Source organism: Mastomys coucha, unplaced genomic scaffold (genome assembly GCF_008632895.1).
Source record: "Mastomys coucha isolate ucsf_1 unplaced genomic scaffold, UCSF_Mcou_1 pScaffold6, whole genome shotgun sequence".
In the NCBI taxonomy this organism is placed as follows: domain Eukaryota; kingdom Metazoa; phylum Chordata; class Mammalia; order Rodentia; family Muridae; genus Mastomys; species Mastomys coucha.
This window is the reverse complement of record NW_022196912.1, coordinates 71,632,779-71,647,557: the sequence shown is the minus strand read 5'-3', so window position 1 is coordinate 71,647,557 and position 14,779 is coordinate 71,632,779. Positions and strand designations below refer to the sequence as shown.

General features: G+C 43.2%; 1 protein-coding gene across 1 annotated transcript in view; it reads left to right on the top strand.

Moving 5' to 3' along the window:
- The window catches only part of Slc25a21 (solute carrier family 25 member 21), a 465,218-nt gene that overhangs the window by 273,915 nt on the left and 176,524 nt on the right, over window positions 1-14,779 (top strand). The gene's annotated exons all lie outside the window — the stretch shown is intronic.

Below are 14,779 nucleotides of genomic sequence, written 5' to 3'. Positions count from 1 at the left end.
AGAGGAGCTCCGGTCAGAATGCTGGCACCATTATCCAGTCTTCTTGTGTATACATTCAGACTTCTGAGAAGCCTGTTCCTGGTGGTATTGAGCTGCAAACTTAGCAAAAGCTCCTCAAACTTGTTGCCTCAAAAATCAGCATAAGAAGGACTTTTTGCCAAGTCCACTGTAGCAGTTCAGGCTCACGTCACCTCTGACATCATCCTAAGTCATAATACCTGTTGGGATGCAAGGACCCTGTGGCTGGCGCTTTGCATGAGCCTTTCCACCCACGGAAAAGGGCTCAGGACCTTGTGTAAGAATGATTATCTCTGCTTTGGGATAAAAGTTTTCTTTTTAGTTGTCAAAGACTGGTCAAAGTCAAAGGACAGAGGCAAGTGATCATGTACTTAGTGGACATGAAGCAGAAATTGGTGAAGCTGGATGACAGAAACATGACAAAAATATGGTGAAATAAATTTCCCAAAAGCCTTCACACCATTAATATCACCGGGTGAACACCAGTGAATAGCAAAGTGACAGTGTCTGTTTTAGCGAAGCAAAGCATCTGTTCGGCAAAGCTGGAATGGCATAGGCAGATCTGCCCATTCTTCCATTTTAATGCATGACAGTCTACAGGTAAAGTGGGTTGCTCAGGAACAGTGTGTAGAATGGGGTCATTTTGTTGTACTCTCTATCTCTGTAATATAATTAGTGAATTTCAGGTACTGACATTTAAGATAATTCACACTCTTTCGGAGCAGTACTTTTCTTTTATTGAAAAAAATGTATACATACAGTATATTTGGATCAATTTGCTTATTTATTTTACATCTCAGCATCACTGCCCCTCTCCTCAGGTTCCACCCTTACAAATCCTTCCTCCCATTACCCTATACCCTTTTCTGAGAGGAAGGGGAAGCCCTCATTGGGTATCATCCAGCCCTGAGACATCTAGTACCAGTAGGACTAAGCACATGCCCATCGAAGCCCAACCATTTCGTGCCCATTTAGGGGAAGGGGATCCAGTGGCAGGCAACAGAGTCAGGGATAGCTCTCACTCCAATTGTCAAAGGACTCATATGAAGACCAAGCAATATATCTGCTACAAATGTGTAGGGGGTCTAAGTCCGGCCCCTTCATGCTCTGGTTGGTGGTTCTGTCTCAGTGAGCTCTCATGGGCCCAGGTTAGTTGACTCTACACATGTGGTGTCCTTGATCCCTCCTGCTCACTCAATCCTATCTCGCACTCTTCCATAAGACTCCCTAAGCTCTGCCTGATATTTGGCTTTGGGTCTCTACATCTGTTTTCATCCACTGCTGGATGAAGCCTCTCAGAAGACAGTTATGCTAGGCTCCTATCTGCAAGCCTAGCAGAGAATCATTAATTGTCAGAGGTTGGCTCGCTCACATGGGATGGGTCTCAAGGTGAGACAGTCATTGGTTGGCTGTTTCCTCAATCTCTGCTCCATCTTTATCCCTGCACATATCATAGACAGGACAAATTTTGGCTAGAAGGTTGTTTTGGTTGGTTGATGTCCCCCTCTCTCCATTGGAAGTCCATCCTGGCTATGAGAGGGGAGGTGGCCACTTAAGTCTTCATATCCCTAGCTGGTAGAAATATCAGCTAGTGTCATCTTCATAGTTCCCTAGGAGACTCCCCCATCCCAGGTCTCTAGCTAATACTAGAGATGCCACCCCCCAACTGATTTCCATTCTTACTCCCAGCCCTCTTCTACCCCACTCATCTGATCTCCACCCCCATTCTTCTCCTCACCCAGTTCCCTCTCTCCATCTACCTCTGATGACTATTTTATTTCACCTTTTTGAGTGAGATATTCATATCGTCACTTGGGTGCTCCTTATTACCCAGTTTCTTTGGATTATAGCATGGGCATATACCCAAAAGATGTTCCACTACACCACAAGGGCACTTCCTCAGCTGTGTTCAGCTTATAAGTGGACATCAGTCAAAAAAGAACCTGTTCCTTCCACAGTAGCCATAATTTGCCAATAATGTCTTAAGTGGAATTTCATGGGTCCCCGGCCCATCCACATTAGGATTTTGGCTGACTTGATTTTGCGTATTTCCTTTGTACACAGTCACTGTTCCTCTGAACTCACGTACGCATCATCCTTGTCCAGCTGATAGGGCTTCCTTGAGGTATCTCCTACATGGGACTTACGATATTCCCACATCCTTTTCCATGATGAGCCCTGAACTCTCAGGGAGGGGTGCAGTGCGGTACAGATATGCCACTTAGAGCTGAGCATTTCACGTACTCTTACTTTCCTCACACTGGCCATTTGGGTCTCTGTATTAATCACCATCTATTGTGAAAACAAGCTTTACTGGTGAGGGACAAAGGGTGCCCTTACCTAGGGTGTAAAGTTGAGAACTTAGGGAGTGGTTTAATCTTCTGTTCATTTAACAAAATAATGTAGTCATCATCATCATTATCCTCCTCCTCCTCCTCCTCTCCCTCTTCATCATCATCATCCAAACAGCAACAGTACTAAATTATGTAGGTCTTATTGGATATATCCAGTCATATGCTTTTGCCCTAGTTAACTTTCTAGGATGAGTTCTCTCTATTAAGTTCAATCAGAAAGTAGCTTGTTACTCCCATACCATTTATGCCGGGCCATTAGTTATTATAGCACACAAGGTTCACAGCTCGTAAGACTGTGGAATAATTTTCTCCCCTAGTAGTGTAAATAGAATCCTCTGACACCATGAAAGCTAACCAGGATTGGTGAAGCTAGCCAGGACATTCCAGAAAAATGTTGAAGCCAATTTTTGTTTACTTTAAAAAAAAAAAAATGGTTGCTGCCAGGTGGAATGGGCTTCTTGTACCCCTGATAACAATTTCAGGTAGCTCAGTACACGATGTAGCAATCTCTGTGCATCAGAATATGTTAGCTTTTTCTGAAAAACAAATAGAATTAGTACAGAGGTATCAAGTGGGGCACCAGCCCAATTTGAAGTAAGTAATGTGTCATACATGGAAGTTACGCTTTCTACTCTTCATACCGAAGAGCAGGTAATCTAGGAATATGTGTTGGGAGTTTGCTGATCTCTGGTGCTGAAACGTTTCTGTTTCCTGGATATATATATTGAAAACCTAAGTAAATTATTTGACTCTATTTTTAGTACTGAAATGGGGAAACCATTAAGTTAAGTAAGAAAAATAAAATGATCCTGAAATGTATCCTCGGGTTGCAGAATTGGCAAAGAGCTGGTGCTTTCTATTTTGATTTCCTAGTGTATAGGAAAACTGTCCCTGTCCAGATGCTTGCCAAGTTCCGATAGAGCACGCTGGGGTGTTTGCTGTGCAGCACAGGAAGATAGCCGGGGTCTTGTGTGCGGGTGTTCCAGGTTTCAAGCTGTAGCAGGGGAATGGGAGAAGAGAATGAAACGCTCCCAAATTAAACATAACTCTCAGGAAATGATCCAGAACACCTGTGAGAGGTCAGGGTTCAGAAAATACAAACCCAGAGTTCAGTATTTTGATCTCACAACACAAAAGAAAATGTAGCGAGAACTCTCGCCAAGGGAATCTGGAGTCTAACTGGGGGACTTGAGAACCGAGGCCCTGTCATTCTGAAGGCCCTTTCTCCCAGGACTCTCTGAGGCTTCAAAATGTATTTTCAGAACTGACATGGAAAGGTTTTGGTGGTCCCCTTGCTTAAACATCAAGTTAAGAAGTTATTTATCTCTTTCCTTCAACTCCCCAGAGATCACTTCTGCATTCTTTGCCAGGTTCTTACAAGGCTCTTAGGCTGGGAAGGCGGCTGTCCGGCAGTTTGTCCAGCCGTTAGTGACGAGGAGACAGCGCCGCCCTGAAACACTAGGAGCTGATTTCTAGGGAGAGAAGAAGCTTTGCTAAATGCTTCTTCATGGGACCTCCTAGGGAAATGGAGGGTGTTTTTCCATCTCATTTCCCAGCTCTTAACTTCTCTGAAATCGGCTTGATTTTTGCCAGGTGTCAAATTATAACCTCCCTTGTCAACCACAAATGACTAACGATTAACCTCTGACTAGGCAAAGTTTGAAACGCACATTCACATTGTAACTTTCTGGCTACATTGTATTTTCATAAATTGTGAAAAAATAAAAGTCTCTTTCAAGCCAATACAAACAAAGACTTAGAGTCTTAGTTGCAATGTTCCCTCACAGTTGCTGACCCTGTGGGTCTCGAGGAGAAACAAGACTTAGCTGCTGCCGACCCACCTTCAGGCCTGCTGCTGGCCAGCCCAGAAAATGACGCCAGTGCCCCTCTCCTGGGGAGAGTTAAGTGATGTCAGAGGCACCGGGCAGAGCAGCATTTGACCCTTAACCTGCCTTCTATACAAGCAGCTGTTTTCCTCCCTCCACCTGGGAATCCCAACAGTTGAAAGAAATCTCTGGTATCTGCTTCTTTTCCCCCCTCAGATAAAGTCAAAGGAAAACATTAATTGAACGATGCTCACTGGTCATTGGCTGAGAGGGCGATAATTCTCACAAAGCCTCTTCATTGTTTTCTTTTCTATCCACTTTATGGAAAAGGAACAAGGTCTCAGCAAGTTCCCTCCATATTTACGCCTGGCCCCGCTGTGTGCTCCTTGAGAGCTCATAAAAACAAACCTGCCTGCCAGCCAGCAGTTGGTAATGGGAGCCGGAGCCTCTCTCTGCAAGGTCACCTGTTTAAATAGACTCCCATGGTGCTGCCTAAAAGGCCTTTTCCATCCCGGAGCTACTGGCTTGCTCCCTGCCTGTGCTTTAGGAAGCAGCTCCAGCCAGGCCCTGTCCCCACTTAGCAGCTTGTCATGCTGCTCATCCCCCTTGCATTTGATGAACAGCGCTGGAGACCAAAACCAAGCAGTCCCAGATCCCAGGCCTAAGTTGTAGCATGTAGAAGATGTTATGAAGAATTTCCTCATAAATAAAAGCAAGCCTACATTCTGTTAGGCTAGGGGTTGTCTTCGGCAGTCATCACACAGTGACAAATATGCAAAGATTCCCAAGGAAATGGAATGGCTGTAAAAAGGCATCCCGTAAAAAGATGCCAAACATTCACTTGGCCTGATAGCTTGAGAATTAAAGTAGGAATTAGAAGTCTTTGTGCCCTTCAGGTTCCATATCCCCACTGTTGGGCATTTCAGCTGAGGTCACCCACAGTGACTCCTGGGAGCCTCCCCTATCCCGGGTCTCTACCCCTGGAAGCTACAGATTCGTGATATCCTTGTTTTTAATAGCTGAATAGTATTCCAATGTCTAAATAAATTACATTTTCTGTTTCTATTCTTTGGTTAAGGGACATCTGGGTTGCTTCCAGTTTCTTCTGGCTATCAGGAAGAAAGGGCTATGAACATAGTGGAGCATGTGTAGTAGTCAGATAGGACCCCCAGTGGAGGGATGGGGACACAAACCCACCTACAAAATTTTGATTCAGAATTTGTCCTGTCTAAAAGAAATTCAGGGACAAAGATGGAGCAGAGACTGAAGGAATGGCTAAGCAGTTCCTGGCCCAACTTGAGACACACCTCACGGGCAAGCACCAATCCTTTGACTCTACTAGTGAAGCTATGTTGTGCTTACAGACAGGAGCCTAGCATGGCTGTCCTCTGATAGATTCTACCAGCAGCTGACGAGACAGATGCAGGTACCCACAGCCAAATATTGGATGAAGGTCAGAGACCCCTCTGGAAGAGTCAGGGCAAGGATTGAAGGCCCTGGAGCAGATAGCAACCCCACAGGAAGACCAACACTGTCAACTAATCTGAACCCCTGGGAGCTCCCAGAGAGTAAGCCACCAACCAAAAAAGCATACACATGCTGGTCAGAGGCCCCCGTCATATATATAGCAGAGGACTGTCTTGTCTGGGCTCAGAGGGAGAGGATGTGCCTAATCCTGCAGAAACTTCATACACCAGAATGGAAAGGTATCCACCAGGCAGATACACCCTCTAAGAGACAAAGGGGAGGGGAAATGGGAGGAGGAGTTCTCTGAGGGGGTCCTGAGAAGGGGGAGGGACAGCATTTGGGATATAAATTAATGATGATGATGATAATGATGATGATGATGATGATGATGATGATGATGATGATGATGATGATGATGATGATGATGATGATAATAATAATAATAATAATAATATAAGTCTTTGCGCACTGGTAGTGAGCTTCCTTGGTAAACATGGTAGTCAAGCTTCCCCAGATTACAGGGAGAGCCAACAAGCCAAATTCCTGTAGTAGTTGTGACACTGCTTTGTTCTTTCCATCTCTTTCCACATCTTCTGCACGGGATAAGCATGTAGGTCCATATCTTCCATGTGCCCGTATCCCACATGCAAACCTCGTTGTTTCTAGAAAAATCCTCTTGCTCAATAGACTTCTCTTGTTACCTCCCCTAGAACAGCTATGTACCAGAGTATGGGCTACTGAGACTTCCACACATCACTCACTCATGTGCCTGACTCCCTGCCCTACTAGGCTCCAAGCTCCCCTCCAGGGTGGCTCTCAGTCAGTGAGGTAGTAGCAGATGGGAGATACATCCCGCACTCCTGGGTATTTCCACTTTAGCACTGCAGAAAGATTGTCACCCCAACTAGCAAAACCATCAATACAGGCACACACACACCCATGCGCAGAGGCACGTATGCGAATGAGTGTGTGCATGCACACACATACACATGTCAACACACACACACACACTCCCCCCCTCCATACTTGCTCTTGCAAACCGTGTCTGAGAAGGTAGGACTAAACACTAAGATCCAAATCAGGACTGGCCAGACAGCTTCAGAATCAAAGACTGAAGTGAGGCTAGAAACAACATACAGAAAGACAAGCTGGAGAGGGAGAGCAAACAAAGTCAGCAGTTCCTGGTTAGGGTCATAAAGCTCTTACTTCCTTTTCGGACCAACAGCAAACAGAGGGAGTCACCAATCAGTAAACATTCCTTACCACAGCAGTGTGGATTTGTGTTCAAAGACACCCGATGGGTGCTGACTCGTCCTCCCTGTTTTCCCTCCACCCAGTTTAATAGGGATCCTAAGGAAGCCTCCTTCCTTATGAGGTTAGGCAGGCTTTCTCAATCCCGGCTCTATTGACACTTTGGGATGGACAGCCCTTTGTTTCAGGATCTGTCTTGGGTGGCTCGGAATGCTTTACCATCAGTGTCCACTGATGTCCTTACTAGATGCCAGTCGTACCAACTTAGCAGGCAAAACCATCTCTAGACTGTGCCAAACACTCAGGACACAAAAGCAGCCTGTCCTCCTGTTGAGAACCACGGAGTTAAACAGAGGAATTAGTCCATTGGCCTAAATGAGACACAAATAGCATATGACAAACACCACGAGCCCCAGCAAGGCATCCGACTGATTCAGAGGGCATGATGCTCAGAGGATTGATCCACGGATTAGGATGCCTGTCATCCCCAGTGTCACTGACCCAAAAGACTGGCTAAAGCCCAGATTTCTGGCACCCACCACTCAGGTACTCTTTCAGTCTGCCTGTTATGAAGACCAATAATTTGCAAAAAGCACTTGACCCACCAATGGTGACCCAGCTACACACAAAGCAGGTACACTGTTCCTTCCATTTTAAAATCTCATATCCTCACTTTCCTCTTAACAGCCAGTGTTATCTGGATTCCTCTTCAGAAGTTATAACTGCCCATGCATCTTTTTAAAACCTATTTTCCTTGGTGTCTTAACCCTGTTTCCACTCTTTGGTCCCACTCAAACTTTATGTTTGTCTGTCTGTTCCTGGAGCTCACACCCTGTTCCTCAAGTGACCCATGCCTAAGAGTCAGGGAACACTAAAGAAAGAACCAGCTTCTAGATGCTAGTTAATCCTCTGACTTCACAAAACAAACTCCTGAGCTACGGAATGCCAAAGGGTGCCCAGTCCAGTAACGAGGATCATATTGCATCACTGATATTATTTTAACATACGGTGATATAGAAGTAAGCCAATATGTTCTTTTACATTCTGTGCAGGTCTTGGGAAACGGCTAGGACTCAGAAGGTTAGGGCACTTGGGTTGAGCACAGTCTCCTGACTCCCACAAGTCGTCCACTGACCTCTCATTTACAGGACGCCCCCCCCCACTTACATGCAAAGTGAATAAATACGTTTTAAAAGTTTCTGTACAGAGTGCACTCCTTTATTGCCTGAACCTAAGGGCAACATTCACCACCATGAGTTCACTGAAAGCTCTAAGGATAGAAAACTTCTCCCATCCCAGGAGAGCACAAAGCTTACTATGCACCATCCCCAACATGTACTTGTCTGATGATGATGCATGATTCCCCTTTCTTAATAAAATCAATTCCTGACTCCTTAGAATGACATATGAAGTTTTTTGTGTCCCATTCTGCTTTGTTCCAGAATTCACCGTGTATCCACAAGCTCTGATGTACTTATACTTCATTCACACCAGTCTGCCATTTATTGCTTTCTAAATACAGCCTGTAAATGTGTATAGTAGTGGCAACAGTGATGAGCAGTATCAACTACTAGGTCACGAGGGATTCATTGTATGCTTTACACTGCTTTGCTATGTAGTCTCTTACTCTAGCCAAGAAGCTCATGGATGAAGAACATTATCACTTCATTTTATATATGAAGAATATGAAGCTTAATTAAAGAAACAGAAGAGAGGCTCAGAGTTTCACCTCATCCAATTAACCATTATTCCATAGCATTTATGTTGTCTACAATTATTCCTGCCACGGACTTCTTCCTGGGGTTAGTGCTTTTACTCCCTGGAGGACCAGCTCAGCTGTAACCATACCTGTGGATCCTCTTCTCCATCTCTAGGGGGATTAGCCGTTCCTTCCTGGTGCTAGCTAAAACTCTATGTGCCTTTGTGCATCAGAGTGTTAGGGTCTTATAATGACAACCATTAAAATGTAAGCTCACGCTGCATTTGTGCCTGTACTCGTAATATCTGGTACTGTATCACAAAGGAAGTGTGATAACTGAGGCATCACACTCCATGTCTGACACTGAGGTATCACACTGTATGCCTGTTACTGATGCATCATACTGTATGACTGATATCACAAAAGTTAATATTATATAACTGAATGAATGAGTGAGAGGATGATATCCCAATTTTATTGCCTGGACACAGCTCATGTCAGTCTGTTAATAGTCAACTCTGAGTTGAAATCAACATTTAAACATATACTGGTTCCTGTAGTTTAAAAGATCTTCACCTAAATATTTTTGTATGAGAGGGGAAGAACAACTACCAATATGGGATGTGCTTTCTAATTGAAGTGGAACTACAATCTAGACACATAATTCAGCAGTGTTTGTTGGAGGGTCCCAGAGGATAGATACTAAGTCCTCCGAATAAATAGGGCGTTGGCTGAAGAAAGTCCCAGAGGTCAGATCATTCAAGAGCTGTGGTATTTGTCACTGGCCCAACACAACCAAGAATAGCCAGGTTAGAACAGGCCCAGCCATTGCAGCTCATTTTTCTTTATGTCCAACTGCTGAGCAGGGTAAGCACATGTGAACATGTCCAAATGCTCAGAGGAAAGGGCCTCTCCAGCATGTGTGGTGAGCATGGAGAGCGTGGAGAGCAGAACTGACAGAGACCCAATGTTGCCAGCTCAGCTGGGCTGGGAGCAAGCATCTTGGAGGTGAGGGAATCAAGGTGACACCTGGCAAAAAGATTTCTAGTTGCTAGAAAGGAACATCCTGATACAAAATAACAAGTCCTGTCCTTATCAGTACCATATGTTAGCGAGGGCCAGTGTTTGTAAGAAGGTGATAAACCAAAAGCAGTGTCCAAACAACTGGACTTCACTCAGGCAATTTCGCAGATTCTGCAACCTTGGGGTTGTTGCAGGGAGATTTTAATGGAAGCATAATCCAGTAGAATATGATTCTTACTTTATTGCTAAACTCTTCAAATGGACAATTTAATTACCCTGCTTTCCCCTTGAGCATACATTGTTTTGCTTTTATTGTTAGTTCATAGTACTACTCTGTTTTGGTTGCTGAGATAATCTTATGGTAACTGTTTTCCAAACACTCTTATGTGTGTGTGTGTGTTTTTTTTCCAATAGGAAAGTCACAATTTATTACTAGGGGTATATGTTTTAGCAGATTTACAATTTTCCTATTTCAGTGTATGGAAACAATTTGATCCCATTTCATGTTTATGATATTCATTATATTCAAATTCATTATATTTGGTTTCCATGTAAAAATTTAGGAGTGTTTCCTGTATGGTTTTTTAATATATATGTTTAAACCTGAGTGTGGTTAACTGTGTGTTTACCTTGGAAATTTTAGCATAATGATTTTTTTAATCCAAAATGTCATGTACTGTACCAAATACGTAATAGTAACCCACAAAGGATACTGCGACCATATCCTAAGCACACATAAGGAAGACAAAATGAATTTACAATTTTATGTAAAGATATACTTCCATTTTTTAACTTCATAATTTTGTGGAAACTGCATATTTCGCAGAATATGTGCATTTGGGGAGTTGTAAAGAAGCTGAGTCCAAGTACATAATGCTAGGAACTACAATTATTTCACTATTGCATAATGCACAGGAATTACACCAACACTTTAATACCTGTCACTTTACAATTCCACATGAAGTGTGAACAGACCACAGGACACTACACAGGTGTGTCTGCTTGTTATAGTTTCTTTTCCTAAATACCAATGGTATATTTAAGAAACTATGTCAAACCCCAAAAGCAAGTGAACTCACCTTTGCTGAGAGGTGGAAATGAATCCTACATGGTTGTTTTCTGGTTAATGCATTTGCACTGTTGGCGCTGTCTTACTCCGTGGAGTGGAAGATGGAATAGATAGCCCATTCAGTTGGCTCAGCAATGCATGTGTTCCCAGTGATCTGTGCTTTGCAGCTGCAAAGATAATTGTGATGTTGATGGGCTTGGAAGGGGGACTAGATCTAGATTATTACTATTTAAAATATGTCACAGTGTTTTCATCTACTCTTCAAAACGTTTAATATGCTTAAAATCCTTCTGAATTACCGTATTCATTGCTGAAGAACATTCTTAAAGTAGCAGAGCTATCACAGAGAACGATGCCTAGGGATGTGGTCATCAAGGTAAAACAATAGACAAGCAACACCTGTATTTGTAAAGCAACTCCACATAGGATCCTGGGGAAACTTCTGACTTCTCATTTGATAAATAAACACCGAAGCAAAAGAAAAAAGCAAAATATGAAAGACAGAACTTTAACCAGACATGATACCATTGGGACTAATGATGTCAAACACTGTCTACTTCCCATTTTTGTACAGTTTATCAATTTATTTAATGAGCAATCTTATTCAATTGTTTAATGCTCCCAATTTTATATAAAATGTATTGTTGCCTAGCAAATTACATCATTCATAAAAATCGGTCTGCCGTATCCCAAGCTGACAGGTGTCCCAGCTCCTTAAAATGATCTAGTTTCAAGCTCTTGAGACAGTCAATGTGACTCTCCTTCCTGGGTTCTTAATAGTTGCTGCCTGATTATAGAAACTCATGGGTATCGACTTGTTAGCCAGACTCTAGTTAAGGTAATGGAATTCTGATCAATTTGCTCAGAATTGTCTCCAGCTGTGCAGGTTTCCGTCCTTGGTGGGACAGAAGCTAGCCAAGCTCTCTCTTAATTGCTTGCCTCTTTTTCTTCAGCCACTGAAATTAGGTGTGATTGGGCCCATCATGTGATGCATATGGCTCCCAGGTAATCTTACATCCTTTATTTTGTGTATAATAAAGACCAAGTTTAATGAACTATTAATGACTCCTGCAAACAAAGCGAGCTCGCCACAAGAACATTCCCCCTTAGCCAGAGATAACGAACAAGTCTCTGTCCAGAGCATATACTGTGCTGTAAACCTGAACTCTTATTGTGTTGGAGGAAGAGTGTAGCATGTCCTGATCTAAATCCCCATTTCCACCACTACTGTTCGGAGCAGAGAAAAATAGGTGGAAGTCATGGCTCTCTGTTACCTGCAGCCCTGTGTGTGCTCTCTGGATTATTCCTGAAGTCTGAAGTTGTACTTTGAGTGACAGAGTCCTGTGGGGCACAAATCTATTGCCTTCTGAATAGATGCAGACTCCCTGTTCTACTTATTTGGCCAAATGGTGCTAAAAATCTATTCAGGGACAAAAATAATCCATTCGTGCCCTGTTGGCTTGGTTAGCTGCCTAGAGAGTACAGGTAATGGAGAAATTAACACGTTACAGCAAGCAGTAGAATGTCAGTCTGTTTTCCATAAAGATTACATGTCCCCCTGTAAAAGGCAGTAAAATGTTAATTCAGTAGCTTTCTGGGATGAAGCCCCTTTTCTCTGAGAAAGGTGGTGACAGGGCTTTCTTCTGCTGCCTCTTATAGCATAGGCAAATTGGGACAGGTCTGGGTCTGATTATAGATCCTAACACTTACTGCCCATGCGATGTGGTGACTGTTTGCCTGGTCTCTGGTTTTGTAATCTGCAGAGTGACCATGCTGTCATCCAATCTGGTAGCATGCCTGTGTCACAAGCTATGGAAGGTGTCAACTGCAGTGTAGTTTCTGTCAAAAGCCAGTTCCTGGTAGCAGTCTATAATTTTCTGTAAATATAAATTGATGTGATTGGAGGCACGCGTGCATATCATGTTTTCTCTCTCAGGGAGTGTGTTTGGAGACAGCTCAAGCTCCCCAGCCTCAGAGTAGTCAAGGCCTGGCCCCAGCATGCTCCATGGTTCCCTGCCTCTCCCCTGCTGCAGTTCTCCCTGAACTCAGGGCCCCAATGCCTGGCTCCTGTCTCACCCTGCCCTTGTTCCTGCCAGCATCTCTACTTGGAACACCCTGTTCTTTCCATTTCAACTCCTCCCCCTTGCTTGGTTTGTTCTTCTGCAGGCTTTCCTAAAGGAAACACATCATCCTTTCTGGAAGACTTCTCCTACCTGCTTCCATTTTCCCTGTGCTCCAATGAACGATTCCCTTCTCGCTTACTCCTCTCCACAGCAGACTGAATGATGGTGCTGTGGTTACAGGGGTGTATGGGGCTGACCTGCTCCCAGATACTGCCTTATAAAGTGTACAAAAATAAGATTAACTAGTATATTAATAAGAAATTAGGAGTAAATAAAATAATATTGTCTTTCAAAGTCTAAGTCCTAGGCTGGGCATGGTATTATATTACATTCCTATAGTCCCGGAGTTTGAGTCATAGACACAGGAGAATCCGGAGTCCAAGACTACCCCTAAGTACATAGTGAGATAAAAGGTGGTCTAATTGTGAAATTTTATGGAAAATACAAAAGGTCCAAGCTCTTGACCATGAGAAATTAACTGAGAAGGTTATCAGATCTTAAAAGTTTGTTGTGGCCTTATGTGAGTTTGAGCAGGGAACAACTCTGGATACTGATTTTCAACGTCCTCAGAGATCTAGCTAGACTATTCAAAAATCTCAGTATAGGCCCAAAGTTTTAAAATTACAGTCCTTATCTTACTTTATTTTGTGTCACATAAAGTTATTTTATCTGAGTGTCGAGTCCACAAAGAACAACCCAGAAGTGGAGACCTTACTTACCCCTTTACAGTGGTGATAGTAAAATAGTTTATGTCAATTATACTGTGGCGATCTTGACTTTCTTCTTCTTAGGCCAGTGGTGATAGTTTCTGCCTATCCTGACATATAGCTATATTAAAGCCCTCTCATCACGGGTGCCTCCTCACTATCAGCATGTCATGTCACAAACATGCGTGTCATCCCCTTGCATCCTGAAGGACTCTTCATGGCAGGGCTCCATGAGATTATTTCCTAACGCCCCCTCCATACCAGACGTGGAGAGAACAGATGAAGAGCAGCAGGTGGCAATGGGAGAGACTAGTGAGACACTGTCTAGGGCTGTTCCTCCCTCAGCTGGTCCACAGCAAACACAACTGACCATGTTTTGCATTTTAAGATGATTTTAATATTGCCTTATGCATCATGAGATAGCTCTTTTGGTGCCTGGAGAGAGGGCTCAGTGGTTAAGGGAATCAGCTGTTCTTCCAATGGACCTCAGTCCTGCTCCCCACACCCACACTGAAAACTTCACAAGAACCTGTACTTCCAGGTCCAGGGAATCCCAACCCTTCTTCTGGTTTCCATGGGCACTTGCATACCTCTGTCTCTGTCTCTGTCTCTCTCTGTTTCTCTCTCCCTCACACACACACACAGTTTTAAGAAGATAGCATACTTATATTTATCATAAAAATTTAGTAAATACTTTTGGAGCTCTGCATATATCCTACGCAAACTTTATAACTTGCAAATCTCCTGCACTTGTGCACTTCTACGTGGAAAACACAGGGCTTGTGAATTATAAAAGAGAATTTACTGTAAACCAAATGGGCCTGTAGTAACAGAAAGAGCAATAAGTCAGATTTTATTTGGTTGTAAAAGTGACCCTTCAAAATGGTCAAATTTAAAATCTCCTAAAAAAGAGAATGTTAACATAGGAGATTTGTAACATTCCAGACAATCTGGTTGAGCTCTTTTTCATAGTTTATTAATCTATTTATATATGAAAAAGTAAAGGATGTTCTGCCTTAAACTACCCTCCCAGAGTCAGGTATTACGGAAGTCATTACCAAAATAAGCAATGCAATTTGAAATACACAACCTATTTTCCAGGACATAGGACTGCTATTGATTCTGTTCACAAATGTCTTTTGTAAGTAAAGGCAATCTGCTGACCATTTAGGGATAAGAATGGCTTTACTGCACTTCTACCAAGAGGGGACGAGACTCTGCTCCTAGCCAAGTTCCATTTTG